This window comes from Marmota marmota, unplaced genomic scaffold (assembly GCF_001458135.2).
Source record: "Marmota marmota marmota unplaced genomic scaffold, marMar, whole genome shotgun sequence".
In the NCBI taxonomy this organism is placed as follows: domain Eukaryota; kingdom Metazoa; phylum Chordata; class Mammalia; order Rodentia; family Sciuridae; genus Marmota; species Marmota marmota.
Window position 1 is genome coordinate 1,605,724 of NW_026000005.1, and position 21,728 is coordinate 1,627,451.

At 38.1% G+C, this 21,728-nt stretch overlaps 1 long non-coding RNA gene across 1 annotated transcript; it reads left to right on the plus strand.

Annotated features, from left to right (window-relative positions):
• The first annotated feature begins 1,253 nt into the window (after positions 1–1,253).
• LOC125618341 lies at positions 1,254–19,794 on the plus strand. The gene is made up of 3 exons (XR_007349632.1): positions 1,254–1,264; positions 4,570–4,572; positions 19,168–19,794. It is a non-coding gene; the product is annotated as an uncharacterized LOC125618341 (long non-coding RNA).
• The last annotated feature ends 1,934 nt before the right edge of the window (positions 19,795–21,728 follow it).

Genomic DNA, 21,728 nt, shown 5'->3' on the forward strand with positions numbered 1-21,728 from the left:
ATATAGCATAGGAAATTGTGTGGAATGGTGTTTGGAACTGTACAGTATCTCCTGCATCATTTTAGAGTGATCCTTTTGGGCTGCTCTCCTGCTGAATCAGGCAATTGTTGGGATTCCACAGATTTCACATTTGTTAGTCTTGGTACTTCCCTCCCACTGGCATCTGTAGTCTCTGCCATTTGCTCTCTACTGGAAGTCCCAAGCAGGAAGCTCTCTATTGGTTCAGTAGAGCACTCATTGCCTCTCCACTCCTTCACCAGGACATGGAGGATCTTCTGGGTTTCCAATATGGGGAGTCAAGGTCCCATATCTGCCTGCTTTCTGCTTCCTCCTCCATTATACTGTTCCTTTCTATATGGAAAGTGGTTGAGTGCAGGCCTCACCCTAGGCTTGTAGTGAGGGGTGCAAGCCAATAGCTTCAAGGTATTTTGCACATCAAAAGCTAATTATCAGCACTATTTTTCCTCTTTGTGTTCCTGCTTTAACAACTCTAAATCTCCCCTCTGCAAATTTATTGGCAGGATATAAAATAGATAATATCATTAACAAATTTTAACATAATACTTTCTTTTTTCCCCAGTACTGGGGAGTAAACCCAGGGCCTCAAGCATGCTAGAAACTGTCTTCTAAAGAGTTCCATCCATAGCTCCCTCATTAACAATATTTTGAAGTCCATGTTATTTCCAGCTCTAAAGAACTACTATGGGGTGAATTCTATCTCCACTCCTAGATATAAATATATTTAACATAAATTCAGTCCATTGTGGTAAGTTTGGTAGCATCCCCTTTGCTCAGAATGGTTCTTTGAGGTAGTTCTACATCTCTGAAAGGCTCCGTGCCCTCCATGAGAGATAAAGGAGCTGAACCAGTGGCAACCCATTGAAAAGCACAGCATTCCTGCTTTTTCCAACCATAGCTGAGAGCTGAGAGTCTCCCTCACATTAATGCATAGCCAGTTCCCCTAAACAGGGCTTCAATTCACTGAAAAGCAACCAACAGAGAGTCAGAGTCTGGCAATGTGGTCAAGTACATTTTGTTTCTATTTTGAGAAATGTATCACTTAAGATTTTTACCAGGATTTATTGGATTAATTTTCCCCATTTATATATGGTGTTTAAATAGAATTCACATCATCTGGGGGTAAAAACCTCTTTATGGACTCCAAGGGATACTGCTTTCATGAACCCAAAGCAAATTTACTGATTTTTCGTAGGCCAGAGATAGGGAAGGTCAATAAGTGTTTTACCCAGAACACTGGATCACAGTCTCCCTTCTCCTTTTAGATGACTATTGAAAGACATTTGAGTATTTGTTATCATTCTCAATTTATCTCAATTCAAAATATTGATCATCTACTAGGCAATTAGCTTGGGGCTGAGCATTATGTGGAATGTTAAGTAAGTACCTGAAGCTTATAACATTGTTGAGTCAACTTGACACTTTAGTAGAAAACAACACAAGGCAAGATAAAGTTAGAGATAAAATATACAGTAAATGGAAATAAATTAAAGCACATATCCATACAAATACTTGTATTCTGATGTTCATAACAACTTTATTTATAATAACCAAAAACCTGGAATAATACTTTTTTCTATTAACCGTGTGTGTGTGTGTGTGTGTGTGTGTGTGTGTGTGTGTTACAGGAGATTGAATCCAGGGCCTTGTGCATGTTAGGCAAGCACCCTGCCACTGAGCTACATCTCTGCCTTTTTAGTTTTTGAGACAAGGTCTTGCTAATTGCCCAAGGTGATTTTGAATTTGGGATCCCCTGCCTTAGCCTTCTGAGTAGCTGGGATTACAGGCATGAGTCACCATACCTGGCCAAATCACATTTTAGTAACTTAAAACAATAAACATTTTTAAATACACATTTCTGTGGATCAGGAATTTGTGAGCAGCTTAGCTGAGTGGGTCTGGATCTGGATGTCCCTTGAGGTTGCAATTAAACTGTTGAGGGGCTGTACAGTTTACTGTGTATCAATTATACCTCAGTAAAGCTTGAAATTTATGATAAAAATGTTTTCAGTTCTGATGCCAATTATATCTTCCAGAACTTTAGTTTGAGGTCTGTTTTACTGGTCCAAATATGTGACTAGTCAAGAACTTCTATCTCTTGTGGGACAGTGTTCAATATGAAAAGATTTTTTTTTTAAAAAATATTTTTACTTGGGGCTGGAGTTGTGGCTCAGTGGTAGAGTGCTTGCCTAGCACATGTGAAGCACTGGGTTTGATCCCTCAGCACTGCATAAAAATAAACAAATAAAATAAAGGTATTAAAAATGTTTTTAGTTGTAGATGGACATAATCCCTTTATTTGGTTTATTTATTTTTATGCAGTGCTGGGGATCAAAACCAGTGCCTCACATGTGCTAGGCGAGTGCTCTACTACTGAGCCACACCCCAGCACCATGAAAATAATTTAGTAACTTCTTCTAACATAAGGTAATAGTTTTAGGACCCTGGGTTCTTACTAGGTTAATCATACCACTTCAGGTTATTGTCCTTTTAAAAATACTTCTTGAAAAATTCTAAATATGTAATTCTAACGATGTCTATTTTGTTTTGTGGGTTCATTAAAGATTAAACTATTGTCTTCCTCCATAACTACACTCCCTTATCATTGTTTATTAAATCACTATTAACCCAGCACCTCAATCCGGAAACATTTACTGCTTCTCCTTCATTGACATCTTCCTCTCCAAACCCGCTCCTCACAATTTACTCATGAATTCAACAAATATGCATTGATCAACTGCTTCACTTCAGACTGTACTTGTAAGACATATAATAATGCTGGGCACAGTGGCGTACATCTGTAATCCTAGTGATTTAGGAGGCTGAGGCATAAGGATACCAAGTTTGAGGCCAGCCTGGACAATTCAGTGAAACCATGTCTCAAAATAAAAAAATAAGATGGGCCGAGGATGTAGCTCAAGTGGTAGAATTCCCTTGAGTTCAATTCCCAGTACTGGAAAACAATCAAAACAAAACAAAACCCCAGGCATAGAGTGTTGAACAAACTCCCCTGACCCCTACCCTTATGCAGCTTACATTTTACTGAAGAATATAATCTCCAAGTCTGATCAATTATATACCAGAAATACCTTTTATCCTACTGTACTCAATTCCCAATGCTAATGATTCAGTTTAAACACTCATCATCTCTTGTCCAAAGTAATTTTCTAACTCATCTCTATTCTTGTTATATCCTCAAACTAGCTTGTTCTCCATATCACCTCCAAAGTCTGCTTTCTAAAACATAGATTTGATTGTAATTTTCTGATCATTTTTGATAGATTTATATTACCAGCTGAATGAAGTCCAAATTCCTTCATGACTTGACCATGGCCTGCTGACTCAGCCTCAATCTTACCATCTCCCCTGCCCTTCTTCATTCTAGTAGTACTGTACTATTTAAAGTTCCCTATCTTCCTGTGTGTACATGAATACTTGGTTTTGGCTTGGAAATGAACTTTGACTTCTCCTTTGCCTAATAAATTCCTATGTATACTTCAAGACAACTATTCATAAGTAGAATTTATCAGGCTCTCAACCTTGTACACAGCAATCTAGAAATTATCAAGGTAATATATAAATCAGTCTCATGCATGTGTGTGTGTGTGGGGGGGTGAGGTTGGGGATTGAACTCAGTGATGCTCTACCATTGAGCTACTTCCCCAGTCCTTTTTAGTTTTTATTTTGACACAAGGTCTCACTAAGTTGTTCAGGCTGACCTCAAACTTGCAACCCTCCTGCCTTAGCCTCCAAAGTAGGTGGGATTACAGGTTTGCACCAATGCAACCTGCAGTAACTCCAACTTGAGGAAGAAAAAGAAGGCTAGCATAACAAAACATTTTCACAGAATACTAAAATCACATGAAGTTACCCTGTAGATAATCAACTTCATGAATCTAAATAAGACTTTTCACATTCATGTCTGAGCACAGACGAAAACACTATGCTAACCCCAAAAGTGGCTACACAATTCCTTTTCCTAGTTAGTGGAACTGGCTGCTATCTTGCAAATTAAAGATTTAACTTCATCTTGTTTTTTTCTTTTTCCTACATAAAAATTATTAAGATATCTGATCATAGAATGGTTCCCATGTTCTGAAAGCACCTGATCCCAGAAAACCCTGCTTCCTTGAGCCTTCCAAAAAATACAAGTTCAAACTCAGCTTAACAAATCCTTTCTTACTACCTCTGAGACTCCTCCCCTTAGTTCCTTGGGGCCTGAGGTCTCCCTTGATGTAGCAAATAATAAACCCAGATTTATTTGAATACAGGTATATACCTGGTGGTATTTGGCTGGTGGGCATTGAAGTATTTACATATTTGATTTTTCTACCAGACTGTGAAGATTGAGATCTTGTTTCTGGCATTCCCTATACTAAGCATAGTGCCTGACTAGATAATGAGCACACTAATGGGAAACATTAATAAATTTGTACTTTATGATTAAAGAAACACAATTTTAAAATGGAAGAAGTTGCTTGAGTGAAGCATGTTATTTCACATCAAATTCTCTGCTGGTTGGCTACTGACTGAGTTTGTTTTGCATGTGAGTGTGTTCCTGTGGCTTTGATGCTATTGCTCTTGGCCAGTTCCTACCATCAACACAGCTCATGTCTTCATTTTAAAGTGATGATGGCTTGCATTGTACCACCCAAGGATCTCACAGTCCCACATTCCCAGCATGCATCACCACACAGCCCACCAGGTGTGAGGATGCTGTTATTTGTACTATACATTGCTGAAAATAAGTCACAGTAGGAAGGCAGATTAGGATAGTTTAAAGAGTGGGGAAGGAGAAGCTATGAAAAACCAGAAAGAAAATTGATTTCTAACTACAGTTGAACTTCATACTTATTTTGACTTTGTGGATCATTCAAGGTATAGTGTAGTATGGTTGTTCTCTTTCAATTTATATCTATCTGGAGATTTCCAGAGCACTTCAACATTAACGTTAAAGTTCTTTATGTTTTGCACATTAGTAACATACTATTCAAAGTGCAATTAAAAAGTCCTAGTTCTATTCAAGGAATTCACCTCATTTAAGCTCAGTACTGCAGACTGTCAAGAATTTAGGTTTTTTTTTTTTTTTTTTTTTTTTTTTNTGTAAATAAGAGACATTGCTATTATTATTAGCTAACATTAGTGAGTTCTTTTTATGTTCCAAATACTGTTCTGAGGATTCCTTCCTTCCTTCCTTCCTTCCTCCCTCCCTCCCTCTCTCTCTCTTCCAGGGATTGAATTCAGGAGCCTTGAACCACTGAGCTACATCCCTAGCCTCCAAAACTATTCTGAATTGTGTCAGTTCATTTAATCCTTGTAACTCCCCAATATGAATGGTACTATTAACTCCATTTTACAAATGAAATGGAGCTGGAGTGGATTACCTGGATACTACAGTGGAAACTGATTCCAAAGGCATCATTTGTCAGGTCCCCTTGGTTTGCAGTTTCTTTGAGGGTCTTTTAATCTCTGACATTGAATCACTCATATCTGGACAAGCAATTTGGATCACTTTCATGTCTTTCCTTATCGCTTATGTTTTCCTCCACATTTTTGAGCATATGGAATGAGTTATAATAATTACTTTAATGTTTATGTTTACTAGTTCTGTCATGTGTTTCTATTTTGATTGACTTTTCTCGTTATTAAGGATCTCATTTGCCTGTTTGTTTGAATGCCTGTTAATTTTTTATTACATGTGAGACATTGAGAATTTTCCTTTATTGGCTACTGGCTATTCATGGTTCTTAAAAAACTATTTTCAAGTTTTGTTCTAGGACATAGTTAAATTACTTTTAACAGTTTTTTTTTCTTTTTGAGACTTCTTTTGGGTTTATGTTTTCCTGTTTGTAGTGAGTGGCTAAACTTCTGCCCTCTCCAACCGGGTTCTACCCTTGTCCCTGATACTTGGTTAAAGGTTTTATCAGTCAGGACCAGGTTAACCTTCAGCCTAGGGCTAATTCTGCCCACTAGGAAGTCCATACGCTTATAAATATTCCACTCAATGCCCCGTGCTTTATGTTTCCACTCTGACTGAAGGAACAGCAACTATTCCTGTCTTGTGTGAGCTCCAGTGATTGCTCGGCCTGCCCCTTTCTGGGGGTTCTTTTCCATTCTGTATTTTATATGTGCAATGCCAGGACTCAGGTGAAGGTGAGGGTGGGGAGGATCTCTGAGCATCTTTACAGCTCTCCTTTTTGAGGCTCTGTCTTTCTGATTCTTCGCACAAACTCTAGTTTCTTTGGCCTGAGCAAAATTTCCAGTCTGCCTTCCCAACTAGGGACCATTCTGCCTCTCTACATTGAACCCTGGAAACTTTCTCTAGGCAGTAAGCTTTGGCATTCTTGGGGCTTAGCACTTTGATTTTTCTCTTCCAGGAATCACTGTTCTGTCATGCCTGCTGTTCAATGCCTAAAAACCGCTGTTTTATAATTTTCCCTATTTTTCATTTGTTTGTGGCAGGGGGGCAATTGTAGTCTCTCTTCTTCCATCTTGGTCACATGCAGAAATTCCTGAGTATGTTTTTATGAAGTTAATAAAACTGGGGCCTGGTTAAGCCATGATTTGTACCCCTAAATACAACACACACAGTTTAATCCACTATTTCATGACCACATAACATTCCACCTGGACTTAGCCTGATCCTCATTTTAAGGTCTGTAACTTTTCATGTACAGATTTATGTGCCAGCTATGGCTTTTCCAGTTGAAAGTCTAGAAATTCTACTCAAAGAAGCCAAAGGAAAATGTCCTTTTAGCTCACCTAGCTAAAAGTGAGTTTTAGGCCTGTATAAAATGGGAGGGAGTTTCCAATGACATTATGAAAGTTCTGGATTTTTAATTTTTTAGAAATATTTTCTATAATAGCTCTCAAATGGAGACAAGATTGGAAGTATAGGAGTTATATCCAGAAAGTTTTCTACTTCAAGACATAAATATCATGAGTTTAAACACTATCACTACCATGAAAGAAAGAAGATATGTTTTTGTATAGCTGTAATGGTTAATTTGAATCGTTGATTGGATTAAGAGATGCCAGGGACTGACAGGGCTTATGGGTGTGTCCATGAGGGTATGTCTAGAAATGATTGGCTCATGTGATAGCCAACTGAAATAGAGACCCTCCCTCAGTATGGGCAGCACTGTCCAATAGGATGATGGCTTAGATGGAATAAAATTTGGAAGAAGAAGGAAGCAGCAGCAGATGCAAGCATGATTCTTCTTGAACAGGTTCTTGATTGCTGCTGTGATCATCTGAAGATATTGGACTCTTGCTTTTTCACTCTTCCAGAGTGGGCTTTCCCAGTAATTCCTCAGAAGCCTTCAGTTTTGGATTAGGGTAGCACTGTAGATCCCTCCTGTTCTGGGATTTCAGCCTCTTGGACTGTGCATTTACTAGTTCTTCCAGCTCTCCAGCCTGCAGACGACCATTGTGAACTATTCAGCTTCTGGTCACTAAGCCAACCTAATAAGTCCCCTTTTTTATAATTTTACTTCCTATTGATTCTGTTCTACTAGAAAACCCTGACTAAAACAATAGCTCTTGTGGAAAAGTCCTCCATGTCAGATTGGCCAGACTTGGTTTACATGGCCTTTTAGACCCATTCACTCTGGCTTGGGGTGAGAAGTTCTTCCATGGCCCAACAGTGGCCATATGTTCAACCTGAGTCCTATGGAATGGGTTATCCATAGGAAAGTGGGTGCTATTATCAGGAGGAGGAGATGAGTCCCTAGGCAGGACAGGGCTATTCATATTATACTTGAGGTACAAGACAGAAGCTTAGTTTCAGGAATAATACAGAAACCCAGTACCATATTTGATACCCAAAATAAAGGATTTACTTCAAGGTGAAAGTGTCTGCTGATCCACTGAATGAAGACCTAAATCTTCGAAAAGGACACACTGGTCAAAGAATATCGATAATATCAGAGCTAACACATTTGCACCTGTAGTAGTGAGATTTTATAATTCTATTGCAATATAATACAGAAATAGTGCTTTTATTAGTTTAACATTCCTGATGCCTAAACTCCTGGTACAAAAACATAGGTGGAATGTTGCTATTGATTGTAAATTGGAGAAAAATATCACTCCTAGATTATTTCAATAAAAGTTTATCAATGAATTGTATGGATTATTAAAAAGAATTTTTATTATTGAAATGAGAGATAAATCTTATCATTGTTTGGAAAAATAGCAGTGAGATTACCAAGGGTATACCATGTTGTTCATGTTATTCAACAGTGGGATTTTTGTTCAAATCCAGTTTGTGGCTTTAAAATTTCTAAGCAATTGGTAGTAGCTGCCTGATTTATTGTTATACAGGATTTTCAGGTTTGTATTTGGACTGAGCTGGAAAGAGTGACTGTATTCCAGGTTAGCCCTTATGAGCATTTGTAAGATTTATGATCTAAACCAGAAGAGTAACTACAGCTGGCTCTGGTTTCATGGCCATGGGTAAATTGTTTAGAGTTACCTGAGTTTTTATTTTTACAAAAGAAAAATGCTTTTTTTTTTTGTACTTGAGATTGAACTCAGGGACACTTGACCACTGAGACACATCCCTCACCATAATTTGCATTTTATGTAGATAGGTCTTACTGAGTTGCTTAGTGCCTCACTGTTGCTGAGGCTGGCTTTGAACTTGTCATCCTCTTGCCTCAGCCTCCCAAGCTGTTGGGATTGCAGGAGTGTGTCACCGCGTCCAGCTGGAGAAATGCTTTTTTAACACTTACATATACTACAAAGATTGACCAGTGATGAAACAATATATTGTTTAGGGATATGTAATATTATAAATTCTTTTTTTAAAAAATCATGGAATTTAGGATATTGGTTACTTTTAGGCACAGATTGAGTGAGGAGGATGATGGAAGAGAGGACCCCAGAATTAGATGTAGTAATACTAAAACTCATATAGTTTTTAAGTGAGGTACAATGTTCATAAGCGTTCATAATATAGTATATAAATTTGGAATGCATTAAATATTACAGAATAAAATATTAAATAATAATGAAATACATTCCTTTAAAAATATTCTAGCACCTTGAATAAAGGACATTCAGAAAAGCAAGTGATTCAACGTATTCCTAAACCCAATAAATCTGTATCTGAATTAGATTCTTCTCTAGTTTCACACATATTGAAGAGGTTGTGCAGGGTACCATGGGAGAGATCTTGGTTAACACATTCTCTTTTTTGTCAACATAATTTAAAATGTACATATGCCCATATCTGCATGTGTAGGAATATAGGAACTCAAGCAAAAGATTTCTACACTTACTATTTCTAATTTCTCATCCTCCTGAAATTCTGTCTTCTTCGACTTGATTCCTTACTATTCTACTGAGTAGTTCATATCAAAATCACAAATTACTTCCATCTTGCCAAGTCCAGTGGTTAGTTTTTTAAAATCTCCATGCAGGCTAGGGGTATAGCACAATGTCCTGGGTTCAATTTATATATAGATATAGATATAGATATATAGATATAGATAGATATAGATATATAGATATAGATAGATATAGATATATAGATATATTTTAAAGCCTTATTCTTTTCTCCTTGTATTTGACCTCTCAGCAGCCTCCCCTTACCCACCTTCTTTTTTCCCTCACTATGGTAGTGGGGATTGAACCCAGGACCTTTCTAAGTGCTAGGCAAGCACTCTACAATTGAGCTACATCCCCAACCCTTTTAAAACTTTATTTTGAGACAGTTTCTCACTATGTTGCCCATGTTGGTCTCAAACTTGGGATCCTGATTTACTGTGATTGCAGACCTTCATCACTATGTCTGGCTTTCAGCAGCTTTTATCCTAGATAAACACATCTTTCTGGAAACACACAGTTTTCAAAAATTTCTTCTATTTCTTTCATTTTCTTGCAGTGCTGGGATTGAACCTGGGGCCTTATACATGCTAGGCAAGTGCTCTATCACTGAGCCACATTTCCAACCCTCTTTTAACTATTTCTGAGTATTTTTTGCTGGTCCAGCCTCTTCTCTTCTTGGTTTCTTATGGTGAATGACCAAATCCTGTCTACAGTTCTCTTCTCTTTCTATAATCTCTCACTAGGTGATCTCATAATGTATTGCTTAGTCATAAATCTCTATCACCAGATTTGTGTCTCTGAGTGCCACACTGCAGCATCAGACAACTTCAAAGTTTTCTCATCTACTAGATTTTCTGCTCTTAGAAAATGCTATATCAACCATGCCAACATCTCAGGCTACAAACATCTTTGATTCCTTGCTTTCCCTGACACCCCACAATCCATCCTTTATCAAGTACTTGCCAGAACCATCTTCCAATATGTTCCAAACATAACCACTTCTCATTAATTCCACCACTATCATTCTATTCCAAACATCTATCGTATCTCACTTCGATACTCCCTCACCCTACACAGCAGCTAGTGTTATCTTTTTAAAGCATAAATTTGATTATAACATTTAATAGCACAAAACTCTTTGCTTGCTTCCTATTAAAATGATAATAAATTCTAATTGTCTTGCTATGGTCACTAAGGCCTACATGGCCAGGTTCCTCCTAGCTCTCCGACTTGATCCTGAATCACTCTTCTCTCTCTGGTTACCAGCCGCACTCACCTTTTCTCCACACCTAGTTACACAGAGCTCTATCCCCTCTCAAGGTTTTGCATTTGCTAGTCTTTTTGCTTGAAATGTCTCTCTTCTGTCTTGTATGCCAAGCTGTCATACTATTTCTTTTTCACTTTATTTGAGTCTTAATTTAAACACCAATTCTTCAAAGAGAATTTCCTCTCTGATGTTATGCTAAGTAACATTTGACATGTTAGTAATAACTATTATACAATAATGATGATAAAAATTGTGAGATGTTGTTAAGATACTATATGCTTAGCAGAACTATCTCTGTGTGTGTATGGAGATTATTTTTTTCCTGGAACCATTCAAGAGTAAGATGTTTATGTCATGGTCCTTTACCTTCACATATGTCAGAGTGTACTTCTTGAGAATAAAGGTATTATTTTATATAACTTTAGAATTTTTACCAATATCAATAAATTATACTCATACAAACTTTCAGCACTTATTATATATCATTCACTGTGTATTATACAAGATTGCAATGGGAAAGATTCTCTCTCTGTAGTTTTTTTTAGAGCTAAGAATTTAATCTTTAAATATTTATTTATTTATTTTTGTGGTACTGGGGATTGAACCCCATTATCGTGTTTTAATTGTATCATTGGTCTCACAGAGTTGATGAAAAATGGATTAGGGGGCTGGAGATGTGGCTCAAGCGGTAGTGCGCTTGCCTGGCATGCGCGGGGCACTGGGTTCGATCCTCAGCACCACATAAAAATAAAATAAAGATGTTGTGTCAACTGAAAACTAAAAAAAAATATTAAAAAAGGAATTTAGAATGTAGGAAAAACCATATCCAAGTCAAATATGATGGGAGTCACAAATTGGATTGACTTTGGTTCCTAGTTCCCATAGTGGATGGGATTGGTATGTGTGCCATCTTATTTAGCTCTATTATTTTTGCTGGAACTTGAAATGTGAACATGGATGAAAAGCTAGTGGTCATAAACCATCTTGGGATTGGACTCTGGAGAGAGTGGGATAGGACTCCGGAGAGAAGATCTATAAACTCCTGCTGCAGATGTACCTGGAGCTGTCATAGTTTCAGCCTTCCCTAAGGCTGAGTTGTTCAGCTCTTCCTCAGATTTATGGAAGGCATCCAGGATCCTTCTATCAACCCTTTATTTCCATTCCTTAACTAAAATTCATATCTGTCCTTTGCTTCCCATGAAATGTACCAGGTATTGGTGGAGGTTTCAAAACAAAGGCAGCAATCAAGCTGAGATTGGAAGGATAAACATGAGTTTTCCAGATAGATATCTAGGCAGAATATAGCATATAGATTTCTCATTTGTATGTTGATTATTTTTCAGAACCTGTGTTAGTTCCCCCCTAAGAGAGTAACTTAAAATTTGGTCAGGGTGAAAAATAGGAAAAAATATTATTGAGAGTAAACATTTGAAGGACCTGAGAGTTTGCATTAAAAACGTGCCTTTCCTTCAACAATCCATCTACTCCAAATTTTGAGTGAATACAATGTGGACAAGTCTGTTCTCAGTGCTATCAATTTTTAATAGTAGTTATTTTATGCCAAGTAAAGTTTATATACAAAGGTACAGAATTTTAAAAACTTTATTCTGCGTTTCTGAAAATGGGGAAATTCAAATCTCAAAATACTCAAAACTAATAATTTATTTGCAAACATGACCTAGAAAGTCAGTGGAATGCAGTAATCTTTTCAATATAGCCATTACAGGAAATTTAAGCCCAAACTTAGACTCTGGTAAAGCTTATTAAATGGATGATTAAATTAAAATTAAATAAAAGTCTGATTTACTTATTGCATGGATTAGGCAAGCAAGCAACCAAATCAACCAGTTGATTCAGTTGACTTAATCAAATAAGGAGTCAATTAAGTTGAATGAAAAATACTTACTCATATGTGTGTGTGTGTGTGTGTGTGTGTGTGTGGTGGCCATACACACACACACACACACTAAGGTAAAATCCATCTGGATGAAAGAAAAGTTTCTTTTTGAGAACAACTGGGTTGGGCTACTTAGAAAGTGCCAAAGAGTTGGGGGTAAAACGATGAAAAGTTTGGGTTTCAAAATTTTCATTTTTCTGATTTCAAAATGTTTGCTCAAGTCCTTTTTGTCTGGTCATTCTATCCAGGAGATAGATGGTTTCAGAGGCTTCTGTGGCTCAGGAGGTTGAAGGGGACAGTAGTAGAAGGAATCATTGATTTTTGTGTTCCCAGTGTCATAGTGCAGCCCCTGTAGACATGCTCCCTCTGTGTTATGGTTCAGATTTGAGGTGTCTCCATAAGACTTCTGGGTGAGACAATGCAAGAAAACTTACAGGTGAAATGATTGGGTTATAAGAGCCTTATCCTAGTCAGTGCATAATCCACTTGAATGAATTAACTGAGTGGTAACCATAGGCAGTAGGACTGGCTGGAGGAAGTGGGTAGATTGTGTCCTTGGTGATTGGAGCTCTTTATCTCCGTTTCCTGATTGCCCCGTCCTGAGGAGCTCTCTTTGTCCACCCCCTTCCTCCATGGGCCTCACCTTCTATACCCTTGCATCATGGGCTTCACCTTGGGCCCAGAGTAATGGAGCTGGCTGTATATGCACTGAGACCTCTGAAATCATGAGCATCAAATAAACTTTTTCTCTTCTAAAATTGTTCTTGACGGGTCTTTTGGTCAAAATGGCAAAACAAAACAAACAAACAAAAAAACCAAAAAAAAAAAAAAAAACAAAAAACCCTGACTAAAACATTCCAGAATGGCATCATGGCATAAATTTGCCAAGCTAATCTAATTCTGCCATATAATTCACAGACTGAAACACATCGCCTGTCTTCAGACTCTCCAAAGAAACCTAAAGGATTTGCAGATTTTCCTGTCTGAAGGATTTGGAATTTTTTTTTTAGATGAATTCCTGGCCTATTGGGGATTATTTTGACAATTTCTTAAGTTTAGGATTTATATGTCTAAAATTCCACAAGATTTCAAGAGAGCTGAAAAATTCACAGGACACTCACTCTTAACTGTGGGATGCCCAAGTGCTTTGCTCACAGAGCCAACAGCTGTGCAAATCTTACCTTAAAATTTTATCAGAGAAACACAGTAAAGGACCCGATGACATTAAGTGAGATGTTAGATATACATACTCAATTAAATTATGTGGCTAGAATCAACAAAAGCATTTTATCTTTAAATATTTAAATTTTTGCCTGCATAGACATAAACCAAAGGAGTCTGTCAACATGGCTCATCTTCAGAGCTTTAATGTATAGCCCAGGTTAGTGAAATGACTATTAAAAGATTTGTTAGATTATCACTACCTTTGTTTCTTTGATTTTGTTGTTTCTAGAATATTTACTTAGGAAATAAAAGAGCAATAAATATGGAGGTAGTTGAAAAATCAAAAGGTACCAATAAGCTTAAAATAAAAAATAAGCCCCTGACCTTCATGTCCTTCTACACCAAAACAATCCTTTGACTTTTTCTTTTAGTGACTTCTATTCTCAAGTCCACACTTCTAGATGACAAACTTGTACTCCTATTTTTTTTTGAATTATTAATTTTAGGCATCTGGTTATGACAGATAAGAATTCAGCTCTCTTACACTACCTTATTCTTCTTCCTACTCATCTCCTGTTACATGTCACAATTTTAATTAAATCCATATTTAGTGTAAAACCATTACAACCACGTCAATACATACCGTGGAGTTAACCCATACGCTGTAGGATGCATTCTCCCTTTTTCAGTAGAGTTTTTACTTTGTTGATTGTCTGCATTGCAGCACGTGCTCTCAGGACTCTGCCTCTCCTGCCCCAATGCAAATGCTCTATGATATTAATTATTCTACTGAATATGTCTTTCCTGAAGACAACTAATTGAGGTCTCTTGTTCTCTCACTCCAACATGGGCTTTATAGCTAGTGACCTGGGACCCCTAACTCCATTAGGTTGGCTCTGTTTGTCTTCAGATTTTATATTTTCCAATCTCATTTTACTCTTAATCTTAGTGGACCTTAATCTCCAGTGAAAAGATGGCATCTTTTGAAAGGGTGTATGGAAGTTAAAATATCTTACCATCTGCATATAGGAATTTGTCTTTATTGTATCCTCATTTTTCAGGGAAAATATGTGACTCAAAATTATGTTGCATCATCATTTTGAAGGAGTTGCTCTATTGTCCTCTAATTTACAAAGCCATTTCTGGATCAGTCAGTCAATGCCATTCCCAACCTCCAGTCTATTTTTGTTGTTGTTGTTGTTAACAAATGTATATATTCATTCTGTTTAAATATATATGACAGTAGAAGTCTTTTGACATATTACACATACATGGAAAATAACTTCCCTTTCTTGTGGTTAAACATGGGAGTCACACTGATCATATATTCATATATAAACATAGGAAAGTTATGTCTGATTCATTCTACTGCCTTTCCCATTCCCTCTCCCTTCCCATCATTTCCTTTGTCTAATCCAGAGAACTTCCACTCCCCACCACTTATTGGGTGTTAGCATCTGCATATCAGAGAAAACATTGGGCCTTTGGTTTTTGAGGATTGGTTTATTTCACTTAGCATGATAATCTCCAGTTCCATCCACTTATTGGCAAATATCATAATTCATACTTCTTTATAGCTGAGTAATATTCCATTGTGTACACATTTTCTTTATCCTTTCATCTGTTGAAGTACACCAGGTTGGTTTCATAGCTTAGCAATTGTGAATTGAGCTGCTGTAAACATTGATGTGGCTATATCACTATAGTGTGCTGATTTTAAGTCCTTTGGGTATATACCAAGGAGCAGGAAAACTGGGTCAAGTGGTGGTTCTATTCCAAGTTTTCTGAGGAATCTTCATACTGCTTTCCAGAGTGATTGTACCAATTTGCAACTCCACAAGCAATGTATGAGTGAACATATTCTTCCATATACTTACCAACATTCACTATCAATTGTATTCTTGATAATTGCCATTCAGACTGGGATGAGATGGAATCTCAGTGTAGTTTTATTTCTCTAATTGCTAGAGATGTTGAACATTTTTTTCATATATTTGTTGACTGGTCATATTTCTTTGTGAAGTGCCTGTTCAGTTCCATTTATAGATTTGGTTATTTGGGGTTTTTTTGGTATTTGTTTTTTAAGTTCTTTATATATCCTGGAGATTAATACTCTATCTGAATCAGCATCTAGTCTTTCAATGAGACCTAATGTTCTTATTCTGGAAACTTGAAATGTCTTCTCTATTCCTGTGGATGTGTACCGATGTGGGTCTTTTCCAATTCATGCGCTAGGCACCTGGTGGCCACTTTCAATGTGGAGACTTCTCTCTTTCCATTGGTACATTAAAAAAAAAATTAATATTTTTATTTTTTAGTTATCGGCGGACACAACATCTTTGTTTGTATGTGGTGCTGAGGATCGAACCCGGGCCGCACGCATGCCAGGCGAGTGCACTACCACTTGAGCCACATCCCCAGCCCCGTACATTTATTTTTTTTGCTTTCCAAAATCATGTTTATCTCTCTCATCCACTAATATTTCTTCTTCCAATTTCATAATTTTTGTCAATATGTTTCCTCATTTTAGTGGAATCTTGGGAAGGAGAAGAGATAAACATGGGTAGTGAACCCAGTGTCCTTAACTGAAATCTCATACCTCTTGTTTTTCCATTTGGGAAATTGATTCCCCACTCCTTCCCTCTGCCCCAATTTCATGGGTCTCTATCAGTGAGATAGTAAAGGATAGGCAGTCAAGTAGGGAAGACACAGTAAAGGCTACCAAGAGGGCAAGCACATGCACAGCCATTTTAACATGCCCTGACATGTAATAAAATAGTTCTTGTTTCTCAAAGGGCATACATTTCCATCACTTGGAGAGCAACTGTCTAATGTGGCCTGACCACTACCACCTTGGGACAGTTGAAATATCAAGAACCAATCAAGAGGAGCTTACCAACTTCACCTTAAGTACCTTGAAAAGAAGGAATACTGTAAGACATACACTGTACCCTTGTCCCTCCCAGGTGCACGGTGCAGGGAGTTCTGAGTCTTTTACTTTCCTTTTAAATAAAATTCCTGCTTGCTTGCTTACCTCAGCAGTGTTCCCAGTGTCCATCCTTCAACTCCATGGAACACCAGCCTGCTGCTGACTCCAGCTGGTGATAGCTTAGGGGCTTGTCTGAAATCTCCAACCCCTACCAAGGAAAGTCATTTGCACCTGATGCTCTTTGCCTTCACTATCCTTTGGAGGAAAACCAGGCACCCACCACTCACTTAAAAGCAATTAGCTCAGCTGCCAGTCTCAAATCTCAGGTGATAAGTTTGTGTTTTGGTAGTTTCCAATCACCTGTCTTGTGGCTCCTGTTGTGGAAAGGAGGGCTTTTACCAATGGAAATGCCAACAGGTTAAGTGACCCTGATTAAGGCCCCTGTTAAGGCAATCACTGGAGGAATGAATGTCCCCAGGAGTTCAGGCTCAGGGGCCTGCACCCAGACCTGAAGAGGCCCCCAGGATCAACCTTAATGTTTCCTATGACTTCCATTATTATGCATGAACCCCAGGTATGCTTCTCAGTAGGAAGCCAAAAGTATTAATTTCCTTTTGGACACTGGCACCAGCTTCTCATACTTGTCTCTTACCTTGGATCCTTTTCCTCTGATACTATGACAGTGCAAGGGGTGCCTGGGTGGCCTATTACTAGATATCCCCCCCCACCATCACCACCATTAAGCTGTAAATGAAATGGGGTGATGTTTTCTCATGAACTGTGATAGTCCCAGAGTACCCTCTCTGGGGAGAAATTTACTCTCAAAACTTGAGGTTTCCATCAGCATGAATTTGAGACCCCAGGGTTCATTATGTCTATCTCTTTTAGAATGTGATATACACCCTGAAGTGTGGGCCACTGAGAGCAAAATCAGGCAAGCAAAGAGTTCAGTTCCAGTTAAAATAACTTTGAAGGACCCCTCCACCTTCCCACACCAGAGACATTACCTCCTGAACCTAGAGGCACAAAGAGGTTTATTGGAGATTATTCAAAACCTTAAATGACAGGGACTCTGGTGCCCCTGCAATACACTCATTTTAGGAGTCCAAAAAATCAAATAGGGTATGGCATCTAGTCTAAGACCTTAGAATAATCAATGAAGCAGTCATCCCCCTTCATTCTGTGATGCCCAATCTTTATATCTTTATACTTTGTTATCTGAGATTCCTTCTGCTACTGCTTGGTTTACTATATTAGATTTTAAGGATTTTTTTTTCTGTATACCCCTAGACATTCAGTCACAGTATCTTTGAAGACTCAGGCAGTGGATTTCCATTAACCTGGACAGTATTACCCCAAGAATTCAGAGATAGTCTCCACTTGTTTGGGCAGTTCCTTGCAGAATTCAGGGATAGGTCATCTGTAACTGTCCTCCAACATGTGGATGACATTCTCCTATATACTACCACCCAAGAAGAATGTCGAATGATCACTACAGAGCTTCTAAATTATTTAGCTGTTAGAGAGTGTAAGGTATCAAAAAAGAAAGCCCAAATATGCTAACCACAGGCTCAATATCTAGGATTACAATTGTCTCAAGGAATCTGCAGGCTAGGGAAAGAGATGATTGCCCCCATAGGATGTTGCCCTCTACCCCAGACCATATGGTAACTCAGAGGATTCCTGGGGATAACTGGACATCGCAGGCTTTGGATGTCTGGGTATGGAGAGATAGTCAGATGTCTTTATTGACTCCTCAAGGAAGCCCAACACCAGGGGGAAACCACCCTAATATGGGAACCAGAAAGCCCTAAAAGAGGCCCTACTTCAAGTTTTTGCTCTCAACTTGCCTACAGAGCAAAAATTTAATCTGACCAAAAGGGAAGGAATGGTCTTAGGGGTGATAACACAAAGGATTGGGCCAGCTCAACAATGTGTAGCATATCTCAGCAAACACCTTGATATGATATCTCGAGAATGGCCCCATTGATTGTGAGTGGTGGCTCAAGTAGCCTTGCTGGTCCCTGAGGCAATTAAGAGAACCCTAGGAAGGGATCTTACTGTATACACTGCTCAAGACCTTTCAGGAATTCTACGTAGTAAAGAGGGATTATAGCTCTCAGATAGCCACCTCTAAAATACAGTCACTGAGAGGTAACTCTTAGGCTTTTGAGAGGCCTTACTCTTAGAAGGGCCAGTGTTTTAAGTAGAAACTTGTTCAAATTTAAAACTGGCCACCTTTCTTCTGTAATCATTACAAGGCAACCCCAAATATGATGGTCAACAAAGCTTAGTCACAGATCATTCAGCCAGGGAGAACTCCAAAGTTTCCCCTGTCCAATACAGATCTATATATACAGATGGAAGTTCTTTTATGGAACAAGGGGAACACAAAGCTGGATATGCTATGGTAAATTTTTAATCACCGTGCTTAGGGTATTAACCACGGTAGGGTGCTACATCATCCCCTGCCTACATGGTCTCATTCAGAGATTAATCAAAACCTCACTCACTAAACAACTCCTTTCTCATACCAATATCAAAATCTCTTCCTTTCAGACACAAAGGAACCTCACATGGACATCTATTGCGGACCCCTGGACCGGCCACCAAGGGACCATCACTGCTGCTTCTCAATGCCCCTTAACATCAGGAAGCAGTTACTGAGAGGTTGTTCCAGATGACTTCTACCATGAACCTCTTGATCAACCTGATCGTCCCTAAGGGAAATCTGAATTGCTGACCCCTCGTTGCTCCTCTCTGCTTGAAGCAGCTGTCATCACCCAGTTTTTCTTACTGCTGCAAGGACCTTATTAGAGGGGGGTATTGAGATAGAAAAGGATGGGCAGTGAAGAATGGGGAAGGGAGAGTGAAGGTCAACAAGAGGGCAAACAGAACAGCCTTTCTAACATGCTCAGACAAGTTGCAAAACAGTTCCTGTTTCTCAGAAAGGGCATAAGTTTCCATCACTCAGAGAGTGACTGCATCATCCAGCCTGTGTCCACCTTGGGACAACTGAAATATCAAGAACCAATCAAGAGGAGCTTATCAACTTCTCCTTACGTGCCTTTAAAAGAGGGAACACTGTAAGATCTAAACAGCACTCTTGCCCCTCCCAGGAGCACTGCCCAGGGAGTTCTGAGTCTTTTACTTTGCTTTTAAATAAAATTCCTGCATGCTTGCTTATGTGGGCATTGAAGGTGTCCATTCTTCCACTCTGTGGAACATGAACCCAATCCCACTCCCGCTGGAAACATGGGGTCACTAATCACAAAAAGCATCCTCCTGACCACAGAGGTGGGCATGTAACTCAGGCCTGGTCAGTGGTAGACTCTATATGTTTTCCAAGTGACTTTTTTATTCAGGTGTAGCTATGATCCAGGAAGGGATAACCAGAGTACTTGTAGCTAAAGGAAGTGTAGCATTTCTTCTAAAGATCATAGAAACCTGATCTGGATGCAATTCTGGAGCTGCCAGTGGTCTTGTTATCTCCACATAGAGAAAATCTGTCAAGCTGAGAGAATGAAGTCAAGCTGAAATGAAAGATTAGTGGAGAAATCGGTATGGTAAAAATAGTGTTCAAGTTCTGGGACTCGGCTGTATCTAAGTCTTATTTACCTTTGAAACTTTAAGAGTTGAGCAAATTAATACCCCTTTCCACTTAGACAAGATAGAGATTGGTTTCCATTTCTTTTGATTCAATGTGTCCCAATCAATGCAATGTTTTTAATGAGGGCATATTTAGGATTTGGGTAAGAATATCTTGCCTCTTACTGAATGGAAATTGTCTTTTTCCATTTTGTGTTTCTATAAATTATACCACAGTCTGGATAATTTATAAAGAACAGATGCTTATTTAGCTCATGGTTCAGGAGACTGTGAAATCCAAGAGCATGGTGCTAACATCTGGGGAGGACCTTCTTGCTGTATCATATAATGGCAGAGAGCAACATGTGGTGAGACAGAGTAAGTGTGCTAGCTCAGGTATCTCTTCTTCTCCTTATAAAGCCACTAATGCCATGATAGAGCCCTACCTTCATGCCCTCATCTGATGCTAGTTATCTCCCAAATGCCCTACCTCCAAATACTATTGAAATATAAATTTGCAGATTAAGTTTCAAACACATAAGCTTTTGGGAGGACACAGTCAAACCATAGAGATAAAATATTTTGTAAAATAAGTTATTGTAAATTTTCACTTTTACAGAAAGTAAAACTAGTCCTTCCCCAACCACATGGACACTGCCACATACTGTTTTTAATGAAATTAGAAAAAAAGCACAAACCAAACCTGGCACATGAGGGTTAGAGATAGAAAATCAAATCAAAACAAACTATAAAAAAGAAATAAGAATGAATGGTGACTTACAGAAAAAGTATCAAGAAGTGATGATAAAGTTGAACGAACAAAGTGATAGCAAGTATATACATATACACTTTCAAGTAACTCCCATGTTGAAGTCATAAAGAAAGCAAAAAGAATTTCATGTAGTGAATAAAGGTAGGGCAGAGCTATATCCTGTTTGAGCATGTGTTTAAATCTTACATTGGATGTAGAAAATGCTGTAATTGAGGTTAATTTCTTCTATAAGATGCATATATAAGCTTTTCTCATCTATCCAGAAGTGGATCATAAAGTGAATTTATAATTACATTTGCTGATCTAAGTACCATACATATGAATGATGGCAAACTAGGGAAACTGAACTAAATCACAACTTATTTGTAATAGAGAAAGGAAATGTATTCATTAAAAGAAAGGGGTGGATATTCTCAGGGCTCTGGAAATAGAGTGCTAATTAATTTATAGATTTAAAAGGCTACTCTGACTCAGTCTCATAATTTGAGTAATAAAACTCTTCTAATGGCTTCGCAGCAAATTTATAAAATAAATGAGCAAACTTAATCAAACCACAGTGCTTGGTCAATACAAATGTTTTTGTTGTCAGCAAATTACTCTACCAATTGAGAGATTTAGCTATGAATTTAGGTGGCTATGTGCCTCATCTTCCATGAATATATTAGCTAGACCATCATAAATGCATTTTATATATAATTATATAAATTATTATAATTATACATTTGCATAGAATAACCATCCCAAATCATATATATATATA